Below are 15,479 nucleotides of genomic sequence, written 5' to 3' on the forward strand. Positions count from 1 at the left end.
ACTGACTTCTCAAACTATTCACAGAAGACACAGGATGTACATCTCCACTAGGATCAAAAACTATATTATTGAAACTACCAGCATCCCTTGTCTGCACTATTACTGGTGATGCAGTAATCTGCTTACCCTGTACTGTCTTTTCTAAACTCCGTATCCTATTCTCGATCTTAGCAGTGGTCTCTCTAATATCTTCCATTTCTGCATTAGTCTCTTGTCTATATTCACGGAACATTCCTTTGCAATATTCTTTAATTTCATCCTTCCCCTTCATACATTCAGTACCTTGGGTTTTAATGTTTTTATCCAAGCATTCTACACTTTCCTTTATGAAGTTTCCAAACTTCTCTTGCTTCTTATTTAATTCAAACTCTGTCTCTTTAAAAGTCTCTTTAATGTCATCTTTAAACTTCTCAAAATCTTTATCAACCTCTGACTTAAAGCCCAAGATTTTCTTTTCCAACCAATCTTCCATTTCCTGTTTAAGTCCTCTCAGACGTTTTTCAAACTTTTCGTCTAGCTTTTTTATTTCTTCACCCATTTTTTCCTGTGATTTGCTGACAGCTTCTAGCTTTCCACTCACTTTTGTTTTCATTCCTTCCAGTTTCGTCAAGAGCAATGCTATTTATTTTTTTCTTGCTCACTTTCCCACACCTTTTAACTAGCTACACGCTCATCTTCTTCGATTGTCATTTTGTCTACAAGAGGTAACCCACACAAAACAAAGCAATACAACTTTCACTCTTCCAAATTCAAACATCGATCCTAAGATTGACAGGTTCGAAAAGACAGTATTACTAAAACACTGTCCTGTCACAACACGGCGCCATATGTGATGACCTCAACCCACAGGAAAAATAATTATCAAAATCTGAACTGTGAAGTCATCCAAAATTCTAGTTGGAAAACCACACTCTTTGTTATACTTCTCTATTCGTCACGATCCCACTTTGTTTATGAACTGAAAACTCTAATATTCACGAGAAACTGCTCTGAAATTATCCTGAACCGACAAAATTTTGTATATATTCTCTGAAACTTCAAAGAAATTGGAAAAAGTGACAAAATTTTGTGAATCACACACAATACTGTTAACAATCGCATGAACACTGGGGGGTTTCACCATACATCTACCCACTTTTGAGTACAACCAGTGTCTCTTAATACTACGACTCGTAGCAATACAATATCAAAAAACTTTTATTACTGGGTAAAGAGTCACTACGTGATTTGACAGCTGACATTTATAATTCCCACTCACGTCAGGAAAAGCACCAATACGGGAATAGCAGCTTTTACATTATTGGTGAGAACTCAAGCAATTATGGCAGTCGCCGTAATTTTCGCGCGAAGCCACATTTCGCGACAAAATACTCTTATTAGTTACTGTCATATATCTAGTCTCATAACAATACATAAAATACATTTTGACATGCAAGGAGAATTAGTCATAATGAGAGGAAGAAGTTTATATTTACTGGTGTTTCAACAACGGCTACCAGGCAACTTTTAATTCACTGATTGTAATTTTATTTTCGTTAGCAGAAAGCAAACAAACTAAACAAAGAATTTTATTAAACAGAGTCTGTAATTCTTATGGTTTTAATAGAGAAAGAAAGTTTCTAGGTCAGGGGATAGCGTTCTGCGAAATCCCTTAACTTTTTGTTGCATACGAAGCGTTGCGTTAGGCAGCACGATGTCGGCGGGTTACGATGATGAGAGCAGGATACAGACAGTTCCGCTGGTTAATCTTCTCCGGCGAAACGCAAATAAAGTTCCGGCACAGCTGTATCATTAACCCTGTGGTGATTAACAAACCACAAGACGTTAGTATACGAACGTTGTTGACATGTCCTCTCTTTCAAAGTACATGACGTAGACATCGCTCGTTTTTACACTTTATGCACTGTCCGTGACGCTATCGTCCATAATTACACGGTTCGTCACATTCATATAGTCTTAGCCACAAATACACAGTTCATAGAATTGTTCATGTATGTGAAGCACACCGTAAATAATGTCCACTCTGTTCTCGCATTTCAAACTTCGACAACGTCACTGAAATCCATTTATATCGCGCAGTTAATTAGTCTTCACTTTCATGGCTTGACAGAATGTGATATACAACAGTTCCACCACCCAAAACCAATACCAGCAAAGTTCATTCGAATAAAGACACAGTTCGTGTCGGCCACAACAAAGTAATGTTAGCTTCACTTTCACAGTCCGGTTTATTTGCTCTTAAAGTTCGCTGGCGATGGCATTACATACCGCAGTGGTAAAGAGAATTAACAATCTGATAGTTCGGTATCACTGTCCATACAATTACGTATGCTTTTCATGGAACACAGTACTATTTTTCCCGCGCACGCTTCACATACACACCATCCACCATCCCCTCTACTACGCAACAACCTTTCAACTCTCGATATCACTATCGCTGTCCCCTCACTACAGATGTTATATCGTTATCGTAAATTACATAAACCTTTATAAATGTTATTGACAGCATTTTTCACAATTAATAATATTCCAAAAGAGAACTTTAGAAACTTTACCACAGGTACAAAGCAAGAAACATCTTTAATACCTCTTTCTTAAATTCTTGGTCTTGATGATCTCGTTATTTCTGTAAGAGTAATTCAAACATGTCTTCCCGAAAAGCTTTTTCCGCAAGTTCGCGTCATTTCTCTTGTTCCAAAATTTCCTCTCTGAAGGCTTTATCTCTAAGATCATGTTGTTTATTTAGCTCTATTTGTTCCTGATTTGATTTCACTAGAAATCAAAGTGCTTGTGGCGACTCTGGCGTAGAGCGCTCTATCTTTGGGACTTGGCTTTAGTTCCAGTGTTAACTTTCGGCGAGTAATATGCGCAACTGCCATATTTGTTATACAGGGTGAGTCAAAAGTCCTTGGACACCTTCAGAAGTTGGAAGATAAAAGGGGAAATTGAAATGTGATGATGGGAACAAAGGTTTGACATGGGGCCACAACTTTTGGAGTGAATGTCATTCATGGCCGCCATCTTGAAATCCGCCATTTGGGATTCAAGTCCTTTTTTTTTAATGGAAAGGAGGGTGTATTACACATCAAATAACACTCGCCTGAGCTCTGGAATTTAGTGGTGTAATTTGTTTTTGTCTGTTTTGTACAGTTTAGAAGTTATTAAAGTTCAAAGATAGACAAAAACAAATGACACCAATCAATTCCAGAGCTCAAGCGAGTGTTATCTGATGTGTTATACACCTCCCTTCCCATTAAAAAAAATGACTTGATCCAAAATGGGGGATATCAAGATGGCGGCCATGAATGACATTCACTCTAAAAGTTGTGGCTCCATTTCAAACCTTTGTTCCCATCATCACATTTCAATTTTCCCTTTAATCTTCCAACTTATGAAGGTGTCCAAGGACTTTTGACTCGCCGTGTATATAGGTTATTAATAAATTTGTACTGAATACTTGGTGTCTGGATCACCACTGTGCTTATCACGTAGTATTAGTTGAGAGATTGCACACACTGTCATCTCATCGCGTGTTATTTTGTGCTTGTTTTCGTCATTTACGAATTTCTAGTGCCAGCCGACATTGTTTCCGCCACAATGGATCTGCCAGTGTCTTTCGGTGTAAGTCTAACAGGCCCCATTAACTATGCTTGCGACCACTAGTGGACAAGTGTACCTACTTCGAATTTGGTTAAGAGTGAACATTTATTTACGCCCAGCCACACCGGCGGCTACCTAACCTTACCCTGGCACAATATGGCCGACACCTAGCGTGGCAGTACAACAGCAGCCACAACACGGACAGTGCACGCCGCCTAACGACAATGTGGACGACCTTCTAGTTAAAGACATTGTGGTTTATCCTTCATGTACATCATTACCTTTGGGATGGTTTGACGTGCCGACAAAGTTCCAGAACTGTGAATCGAACAATTAATATGCATGGGATAGCACATTCTAATATGCAAAATGTCACAGCACCCCTCCCCCTCCTCCTCCCTCCGGCACGCAGTCTCGGCGACACCGATCACCTCGACCCCGCCGACTTCTGCAACCGTCGCACTGTGGTTGCACCACGACTGAATGGCGTCGGCCGCTCCACCTGCGCTGGTTAACGGATCACCCCACCACGGCTTCACTGCGGCCGCCTCTCTCCCGCTGCTGCAACGGCACCGGCCGTTACACCTGCGCCGCGTCCTTCGTCGGGCTTGCAGATTTGACCCACTGTGCCGACTGATACGTCCACTCCGTACGCACCGTGTGCTGCACGTGGCCTCTGTCCCACACAGACCTCGGGCGATGCACCGTTCACTGCTACCGCAATACTGGCGTCGGAGGCGTCCCACTCCGCTCGCACCGATCTCCGTCTGCTGGTGCTGCCTCAACATGTGTTACCTGCAGGTTTCCTAAACTACTTTCTTTTACAAAAAGAAAACCCAAAGACTTTTTTCGCCTTAGTGGATCACCTACTGGACATCCACAGCATTTCAGACGACGACACCCGTTTTGTCTGCCTGTGGAGCTACCTCCACACTCACACAGAGCTCACCAGTGACTCGCTTCTCTCACCACCTGCCTCATACAAAAGTTCTACAGCGAAAGCAATGCTTATCGAGAGCCTTTCTCTCCGCCCGACGGAGGCTATCCACCACATTGTTCACGGTGAGCACCTGGACGACTGTACCACTTCGCAGCTTTGGCGGCACCTACGTGCATTAACCGACAGTCGAGTATTGCCTGACACTGTGCTTTGGACGTTGTGAATGGTCAACATGCCTTCGTATCTGCAACTTCATCTACTGTCTCGTGTCGCCGACCCATTAAAGGTTCGTTTATGCATGGTGGATCAGGTTTATGCTATCATTCGTCATCAACACCACATGTCACGAACGACATTCCATCACCCTCGCTCGGTACGCCTGCGCCTCTGGTTCTGCGTCCTCCAGGCAGAGTCCAGCACGCTCACCTTTGTGCCTCAGCTGCCAGTCAGGAGCTGCCACCTAGAAGCCTACAGGAGGTACTGAAAGCTGGATCCTGATAGCCACTGACCTCGCCCGAGCAGCAACCCGGTCGGCTACCAGGTCCAACGCAGTTAGCTGGGGCCTCTCTCACACCGCACCAACCAGCATACCTGCTGTGCTGGTTTCACGGATGCAACCCACAACTGCCATACCCCTAGCGCCTACCCAAACGAGACATGTTTAGGCGCCACATCCCAACACATTCCTTCATGGCGCCTATTGTTCGGCACTGCACCACTCGCTTCAGCGATGCGACGCATCTATGCCACAGACGTATCAACAGGCATCAGCTTTCTCGTCGACACTGACAGCCAGGTGCGCTGCCGACGCACTATCTCGCCTCGATCGCTGCCAGTCGTTCTCCTATTGCGGTCCATGGCTCTATCAACATGTTGCTTCTATCATCGTTTCACATCTACCCTTGGACCTTCGATGTTGTCGATGTGGATGAACCTGTGATCGGGTTGGATTTCCTACACTACTACGCAGTTTCACCAGACCTGCAGGCCGCCGTGCTCCACCACACGTCTGGCTCTACAGTTTCGTGCTCACACGAGTTCGGCATGACTTCAGTCTCTGCCTCCTCGGCTATGCTTTGCGTCCCAGGTCGAGCGCATTGCTACATGGCTCTCTGATCTGTTGCACGTGTGCTCACAAATCGACGAATTCCACACCCAGACTGATGCCTTATGCAAACGCATCATCTCTGCCTCCACTGAATTGTCACATGCATGGCATACCATACATAACCTATCTTCATACCCGCAGAGAGCTGGTCCGTCACACGCCTCTACAGCTTCGTCTCACCAATTTGCTCCTGTGTCAAGCATTCCACAGCCTGCTGTTGTTTTCTCACCATCACGGACGATTCTACAAGACGCATCTGCATGCTTCACTCCTGCATCGCGTCTTCCATCATCGACTTCAGCTGACGCCCCAGTGAACCGACGTTGCCTCCAGATAGATTTTTGACCGCCCTATACGAGTTTAAGCCACCAGTAACGGCACTTGTCATAGGACTCACACCACCGATGGCCCACCTGTTCGTTATAAGGCCAGGCGCCTTAACACCTCCAAACTTCTGCACACAAAGGAGCTCGTTCAGGATCTGCTGGCTTCGAGCGTCCTCTGCCCCTCTGATAGCAACTGGTCTTCACCTATTCACCTTGTTCCCAAAAAGGACGGCATCTTACACATGTGCGGGGACGACAGGCCCATTGATGCTCGCGATTTCATGCAATTACTCCATGGTTCTAACGTTTTCTCCGTTTTTAGATTGTTTCAAGATGTATCATCAGATCCCTATGCATCCACCGTATATTCTGGAGATGGCCATCATCACATCCCTTGACCTCTTCAAATACTGTTACATGCCTCATGGATTGAACAATGCTGCTCAGACGTGGCAGCGGTTCGTTGATTCCACTTTGCTCCGCCAGCTGTTACGGCCGAGCGGTTCTAGGCGCTTCAGTACAGAACCGCACTGCTGCTACGGTCGCAGGTTCGAGTCCTGCCTTGGGCGTGGATGTGTGTGGTGTCCTTAGGTTAGTTAGGTGTAAGTAGGTCTAAGTCTAGGGGACTGATGACCTCAGATGTTAAGTCCCATAGTTCTCAGACCCATCTGAACCATTTTGATCCCTGTGTCATTTGCTTATGCTTACTTAGATGATGTACTGATCTTTTCCTCCTCCGCTGACAAGCATCACGTTCACCTCGATGCAGTCCATTCAACCCTCGCTGCCAATGGCGTGGTAATTAAACGAGATAAATCTCATCGGTCTTCCACATCAGTTACCTTTGTAGGCCTTAATGTTTCTGCCAACCAACAAGTTCTCATGTCGAAACCGTACTTGATCTTCCTCTTCCCGAGGTTTATGCTCAGCTCCGTCGTTTTCTGAGTGTGGCAAACTTTTACTGCCACTATATTCCTCAAGCTGCCTCCATCAAATAGCCCTCATCGACACTCTCTCTGGCAAAAACACCACTGGGAAACGGAAGTTGTAGTGAACAGAACCCATGCTCGACGCTTTTGGTAACCGTAAGGCTGTCCTCGCCAAAGCTGTAACACTTGCCCACCCTGAACCCGAGGCCCATGTCACGATCACGACTGATGCCAGTGACTTAGCTGTGGGTGGTGTTTTACAACAGCACACTGCCGACTCCACCCAACCCCTCCACGTCTTTTCCAAGAAACTGATCAAGAGCCAGTGCAGTTGGTCGGCTTTCGACCATGACCTACTCGCTGTGTGTGTGAGGTGATTAAACATTACTGTATTGACTTCGAGGGGTGACCTTTCACGATCTATAGAGATAACAAGCGACTCGTCGATGCTGTTTGTAATCTGGGTAAGGACCTTCTGCCGAGGTGTTTCCGCCATACGGACTACATCTGTCAGCACTCGTCCGACACGTGCATACGTGCATTATCCACGGAGCGGAGAATGTTGTGGCGTCTCTGGCGCAGAGCGCCCTGCCTTTGTGACTTTGCTTTTTTGGACTGTTTACTTCCAGTGTTAACTTGCGGCGCGTAACACGTTCAACTTTCATATTTGTTATATACGAGTTATTAATAAATGTGTGCTGAATACTTGGTGTGTGTTATCTCTCAACTTACCCTATGTGATAAGCACAAGCTTATTGGTACTAACATCTGCAGATGGCATATTGACCATACTGGTAGGATTACTTTTCGCAAAGGTACCTATAGTTTCAGCCTCGACACTTTTGGCATGGTCATTACTGCTCACCAAACTAGTTCTACTCTATCCAATTAACATTTAAATTTTCCCCATGGTTTACATCCTCTCTCCTATCTTCTCTCCCCAAAGTCCCTATACTTAAACGGTACCCCGTTTCATTGCTATCCATATGCACTCTCAGAGTAACACCAAAATAAAAATTCACAATCAATAAAATGTAACTAACTAGTTGTACAGTTTCTGTGTCACGGACTTGCCTCATTTATCCACACAACTAAAATTAAAAGGAAGCATACTGAGGTACTGTTGAGCCAATAATAAAATGTCTTTACACATACATGTCAGAGACGTAGCAACCCAAGTCAGTTATTTCCTACCTTCCGTACAGCATCTGACGTCATCTTGAAGTTCCCGGAGGTAGGCGCGTCGTTGTCGGCCGCACTCGCAGATGCGATTTTCCATCCGTAAGCAGCTTGTGTTGTTGCGCGTGCTTCGCGGGTTGCCGTAGTGGAGAATATGAAACATATAATTGGAAGTTTCCAGTCACTCTTCATCGGAAGTGTTAGCGAAGTTACTTCGGAAAAACTTGGCCGTTACGGCGAGCGACGTCGCATTGTCGCCCACGCGCGGAGGTTCGAATGCGCGCCGGCATCCCCACCCCTTCTGACGTGATACGGCGCTCAGCTGTCCGGCCACGTACGGTTGTTGTTTATGACCCGCACAGTGTGTTTCTGTACTAACCGGAGTATACCGAAAGTCCCCTTTATAAAACACTCATTATATCCAAACTTGGCAAAGAATTATGGAAATCTAAAGATACAACAGTACATCCATTTTCAAATGAACAGTTACGCACTAAACTAAGTCCAATGTTGGAGAGCTCAGTGCTCACCTGAAACCGTTCTGCACAATCTACCATATCAATCTTAGCACGCAGGCTAACGCTAATAGCTTTCATTGGATAAAAGAAAATATTTCTAGTTTCTCAGGCAACCTGACTCCGTTGTGTGATTGAAGAAGCAGAACCAACATGGACGTAGTTTTGAGTGAAGCCAAATCTACCAACCCCATTAGAATTTGTTAACACTTCCCGGCAGATTTGGCCATCTTATCTGTCACTGTAGCACGAGTAATTAACGGAGATCCATATTTTAGTAAGGGCCCCTGCTACGGTATGCATTTTCGTGGAAATCCTTGCTACATGAGAGAGAGACAATGTAATACACCAGTATAGTCGAATCCTGCCCGAGTAAACGTACTCCTAATAGAGATTTCGTACTAATCACGAATTGCATACTGAAATACAAATACCGCGAAGTTCTACTTAGGACACCATAGCGGTACTTTCGTAAATAATGCCAATTACCGATCGTGTACAATAATGCTTCACTCAAATTAGGGCGGCTACTGCCATTTATTTTGTAGCTGCAATCACGGTATGAGGACGAGCCTCTGACAGTGACTATCTGTAACCAGCTTGTCAGTCTGCAGTGTTTCCAGTCGTATCCTTACGTCACAAAATGTAGTCAAAGTGAGTTACGAGCTTTGCACACGTAACAATAACAGAAATCAATCGAGTGTTACATATCGATGTTGATTTTACCACTGCGCCAACGAGCCATATAGATTTTCTAACGTTTCACAACCGCGTGAATATTGCTTCGTCCTAGAGACACCAGGCGAGCGGGTCGCGCCCCAGAGGTTCGCCCGCCGCCGACGCGGCGCCGGCTCCTGCCGACCACAGCACGTGCCACCTGGTGTGACGCCACACCGACTGCGCCGGGCCTCGCTCGGCTACAGCGTCCAGCAGTTAGACAACTTTGGAATACAGCCACAATCTTCCCTTCGCATATCAAAATAACATATTGTTTTTACCGAGCACAATTACATGTGTCCTCACAAAATACACAAAAAGCAAAGAAACACACTCCAAGCTACTTTTTATGATTTACAAAGCTGACTTGCGGTTTTCAGATTTCGAGGTCAGTTCGTCACTTGAAAATCGACTGTCGCCCCCTGCGAGAATCTTCGATGCAGCGTAGCAATTCATAGGATCTTACAAAAATGGTTCAAATGGCTCTGAGCACTATGGGGCTTAACATCTGAGGTCATCAGTACCCTAGACTTAGAACTATTTAAACCTAACCAAGGACACCACACACATCCATGCCCGATGCAGGATTCGAACCTGCGACCGAAACGGTTGCGCGGTTCCAGACTGAAGCGTCTAGAACCGCTCGGCCACACCGCCCGGCGAAATCGTTCCAAAAACTAAAACGTACCTCCTTATCTAAATATACGAGGTGCCTAGGAAACTTGCTTCCTCGGATCGCTAGACAACAATTCAGCGGCTGCTGTGGCTGCGCTGTCCTGATGTTCCATGATCTGGGGGAAGAGATACACAAGGATCCCCGTGCACATGACAGTGGCGAATTTTTTGCAATTACAGAATAGTTAGCAAATCTAGAAAGTGTTCAGGCGGAGTGGCGTTACGGAATAATTTCTGAATGAGTAGAAGCACTGCACTTCCTACCATAGACAAAAAATAATAGACTTTCACGGTACCTCCTACGTTGTGAGCAATTATGTGGGCTTCAGACTATTGCAACCACTCGAGCTGTTCCTCTTATTCGTCAAACAGTCGAAAAGACAGTATGGCATTCAAAGCTACAGTAACTGTAGATTGTTGTTCTATTGGGCACGCAGCGTTGGCCAGTAAGTGCTGTACCGTGTTTAATGCAGTTGATATTTGTTGGCTTTGCAACTGAAACATCTGTACTAGCTGTGTTGCATCTATCGCTTTCGTCTGCGGCGCCTGTGTGTGTGTGTGTGTGTGTGTGTGTGTGTGTGTGTGTGTAGGTGGGGGGTATAGGTAGGTTGCTCATATTGCAAGAGTGAAATGCAATAAACGGACATGACAAGCAATAAAAATAAGAATAAAAGCAAAGAATATTTCTGCAATGCCCACCTGAAAACACAGATTAGCAAAACACTCTCTAAGAGATACTGTTCAATCAACAAACACATCCCTGCAAAGAAAGGACAAGAGAGAATTTAGGCGCCAGCAAAACACAAAAACCCACAAAGAAGGAAAGCAGAGAAGCTGTGGTGGCTGCCGCCATGGGATCCGTTGACCAACTCTCCACCAATGTCACGTCTTGTCTACTCGTCAAATATGGGTTGCCCAGGAAACCTGCTTTCTCGGATCACTAGACAATTCAAGCAAATCGTATTAAAGAAGTTTATTACAAAAGGAGATGATTACAATACTGAAGTGTGTGAGATACAGATGTGTTGCAAGGAAAGGGTGACAGGAACTGCATTACTTCTCTTGTATTTCGGATTGTATAAGCTGAAGAGATTTCTTGTTTCTCTAAGTCGCTGCTATACAACCGCCTATGCTCGATGCCACTGTGGAAGTCGGCCAACTGCTAGTCTTTAACTGGGCCACGACCACGCGGCGCCGCGCTTATGACCTTTTTGTGTAGATGGCGCTACCGTCGTGTTGTCGACCTGGAGAGGGGTCGGTCAACGCGCCATTGGCTGACGCCATCTCACAGCCCTCTCTGCTCTAACGTTCGCACCTGGTGTGCCGGCGCTCGACGTTATGCCCGAACAGTAAATAATTGTTTACTGTCACTGAGAGATGCTCACGCAGTGCACTCTACCCGATGTATACATTTTGTGCTGAATACGAGCACAGTGTGCGACCCTTAACACGTGTTACTTTAATAATTTAGCTACAGTACCAATCCCCAGTGCAACAGGAGGGAGGAAAATATTATCTGATGAAAGTGGTAGTAGTTGCCTGAGCTGACACACATTCAGAAGTATTGTCACTGACTGTGATGCCAAAGCTCTATCACGTATGCCAAAATAAGGCACACTGAATTGGGAAACAATAGCTTAGTGGCCACGCCACTACGGTCTTAAGTAAACGGATACACCGAATGGCATAATCTATCGATTGACGTGAGACTAGGCACCTATCGATTTCTGCGGTAGACCGAGTATCTCTTCTGATGCTGCGGTTATTTTCGCTACTGGCGGGGCACAGTGCACGTGCATCCATTATGCTGGAATGGTCAGTGGGCGCCCATGACGGCACTCTGCTGCAGTCAATTTTTTGACCCTTCCGCTTTCATTACTTACTCTCTTGCCGTGTTGTCAGCCCTGGTCTGTATTTCTTTTTTCTGTCGGTGAGGAGCTAGTAGAATTGATCGGGACTATGTCCTCTGACAGTACAAAGACTGTCATGTTCTTTTCCAGCCTCATTTATACTGAATTATCGCTCCCCTCTTGTTGCAGTGATCCTTCTCAATTTTCCAGTTCTTGCTCTAAGGCATCAACAGTGTCCTAATAAAAGCAAAGTCTTACAAAGATGTTGAACGCTTCAACTTTTGTAACGCATATCTAATTTTAAGGGATAGACAAGTAACTTCACTGCTTGTCGGTTGTCACGAAACTGTGTTCCTTCGTCACTCCACTTGCTGCCATGCACATTGCTGAACGGCACACTCGGAATTATTCCAGTCGAGTGGTCATTTCGAGCGTTACGTCTCTGCCTGTAGCTCTACTGTTCATTCCCACTATTGCATGGATTTGGTATAGATATGACTACTGTAAATCCCGCGAGTCACCACCACAGGTTGTACCAGATACCAAACCAGACGGCGAATATCGTGAGTAACTTCTGATGAGTCACATTAATTTAGAGGCATAGCCCTCCCAATAGGCTAAGCTGTAGAGATCTGTATAACTGACTACTCACGTTTTAAGCAAATTTGTGAAAAACAATGTACGGGAAAGTAAAATCCGACTTCGGGTCTCGACCCGGCACACACTTTTAATCTGCAAGGAAGTTTCATATCAGCGCACGCTCCGCTGCAGAGTGAACATCTCATTCTGGATACGGGAAAGTAGTTTTCGGATGACAGGAGTAAAAACAAACTATCTAATTGTAATGAAAATGTTTGATACTTGGTTTCTTCAATTGCAAATTACGCCTCTTACAGGTTCATTCTGTGATAATGATATTGTATAGTAAAAACATTCTTTGTTCCCCCTGCCGCTATTGTATATTCCACGATCCATTTTTTAAAATGGGAAGACATCTTACATTAATTTTAAGACCCATTTTTAAATAAAAAACACTAAATGTCGGTCGCCTTCCATGTTCGTCAAATTAAAAACTTTCTGCGTTGGTCGTTAAGAGTGACTAGGGTTAACCATTGTAACTATCACAGACCCGTAACCGGCTCTCATGGAAGGGGGAAGGCCGGTTGCTGTTGCCGAGCGGTTCTAGGCGCTTCAGTCCGGAACCGCGTTGCTGCTACAGTCGCAGGTTCGAATCCTGCCTTGGCCATGGATGTGTGTGATATCCTCAGGTTGGTTAGATTTAAGTAGTTCTAAGTCTAGGGGACTGATGACCTCAGATATTAAATCCCATAGTGCGTAGAGCCATATGAACCGCCTATTAATCTAGGAATAAACATAAAAAAGCAAACAAAGATAAAACATAAGAAATACTTTACAGCTAAACACAGGAAATGAATATCAAAACTAGTAGTAATCTGTGCATTAGACTAGTATGTACAGTGCTTCCTCATTAATTAATCAAATGCGGTTTATTTGTTTATAAGCGACTTTATAGTCTCTCTCTGTTCCTTTTATAGTGTGTATTCTGACTATCTTAACAAATATATGAATACAAAATTCTTTAGATAATATAGATTTAATATAGATGATAATAATAATAATAAGGAAAATAATATGAAACGCTGTATGCCCTTGTGTACATAGATAAATATGAATTCTGTTTATTATTGTCCATATTCCTTGAGAACATTTAAGCTTCCGATATGTCGGGTAGGCAGGCAAATAGCTGCTTTCGTGAGGAAAACGTACAATTTCGTATGGGTCAGTGTACGAAGTTTGTCATTTCTTGTTCTGATTTAGAAGTAATGAAGGTTTTTGGTGTATCTCAGGAGGATACGATCTCTGACTTTATACTCTTGCACTTTGCCAAGCTTCTTATCATAAGGACGCTTACTAATCTGTGCAATGGCAGTAACAGCGATAAGCACTCGTCTGATTCGTTCCTCTCTGGACAATTCATTATCAGAATATTTCGGCAGAAGATTGACCAATTCATTCCTGTCTTTAGTATCTAACGTAATAGACGCTGTCGTAAGCTGCGTCGTTGTGTAGGGAAGACTATTTACCAACTGCTCGAATTGTGAAACAAGTACCACCCATTTGTTTTGTTTATTCGACATATATGTCCGAATGAGCCTATTGAGTTTCCGGAAAATCGTAGCCTTGCTATTTGATTCTGGATGGAAATTGCTTATTAATATCTTGCGGATACCATTTTCCTTTAAGAAGTTTGTCCATCTCTTGCCAGTGGAATTTGGTGCATTATCGGATAGAATAGCATCTGGCTTCCCATACCTGCGAAAGAAATCTTCCTGGATTCGTTTAATGATGGATGCTGCTGTTGCTGACTTAGTGGCATTTCGAGAAGAGGCCGTACAAGGCGACAATGTATTTGATACCTACTCTCGCCTGGGGGTGTGCGCCGGAGACGTCAATGGCACCACCTCTCCTGGTTTATTAGTGATAATCGCATGCAGTGCTATTTTATTGGAAAGATTAGGAGGCTTACTTCGTTGACAAACTTTACAGATGCGAAGTGATTTATGCACACATCGGTGCAGGTTCAGTATGTAACAGTACTGCTCAATTCTTCTCCACCCCAAAGTGTCCACATGCGATATGGGTGTACCATATCACACGTTCATTATGCCTGTCTGGCAATCAGACAAACCGTGACCCTGGTTGTCTGCGTTGGTGGTGGAAAACAACATCATTATGGATCGTAAAGTATTGTGACAATTTGTGGCAACGTGTCATCTGCATCCTGGAAATTAGCCACGTTCCTACAAATTTCTAAATAGTACTGATGAGTCTTTCATCAACATAATTTTGAAATTGGACACTTGTTCTGCTAGGTCCGAATATTCAAGTATACCGTGTGGTAAACGAGAGAGAGCGTCTGCTACGGCGTTCTCCGTGCCATTTATATGCATAATCTCGTAATCATAATCCTGGAGTAGCACCGTCCACCGCTCTAGGCGCTTATGCAACAATTTGCACGTTCAGAGAAAACTAAGCCCCTGGTGGTCACAAAAAAAACTTTGATATATTTACCATGGATCTAATACTTAAGTTTCCTAAGAGACCACACAGCGCCTAATGCCTCTAACTCTGTAGTGGTATAAGATCTTTCACATTCAGTCAGGACTCTACTTGCAAAACTGATGACTTCGTTCGTTATCTTGCCTTCTGTGTTCTCCTCCTGAAAGAGGCATGCTCCTGAACCGGAGCAGGAAGCGTGAGTTGCTATTCAGAAACCCGTCGTCGTGTCGGTGTAAAGCAGGATGGTCGCTGATACCAAACGATGTTTGATATTATCGATGGCCTTCTAGCATTTGCTTGACCAAGCCAAACCACATTCTTTTTCAGGAAATTTAAAATATCGGGATCCTTCATCGGCTGAGCGGGTACAAAACGGCGAAAAAATGTTGCATGCGGAAGGAAAGATTTAAGTTGCTTTTTAGTGCAGGTTCTGGGAAACTGCGAATTGCATCAATATTTTCTGGATCATGTAATTTGCATGTGGGAGAAACAATGTAGCCAATAAATTTTAATTTATCTCTAGCAAACTTCGATATCTCTAAGCTGGCTGTTACACCAA

This window comes from Schistocerca americana, chromosome 3, assembly GCF_021461395.2.
Source record: "Schistocerca americana isolate TAMUIC-IGC-003095 chromosome 3, iqSchAmer2.1, whole genome shotgun sequence".
Taxonomy (NCBI): Eukaryota; Metazoa; Arthropoda; class Insecta; order Orthoptera; family Acrididae; genus Schistocerca; species Schistocerca americana.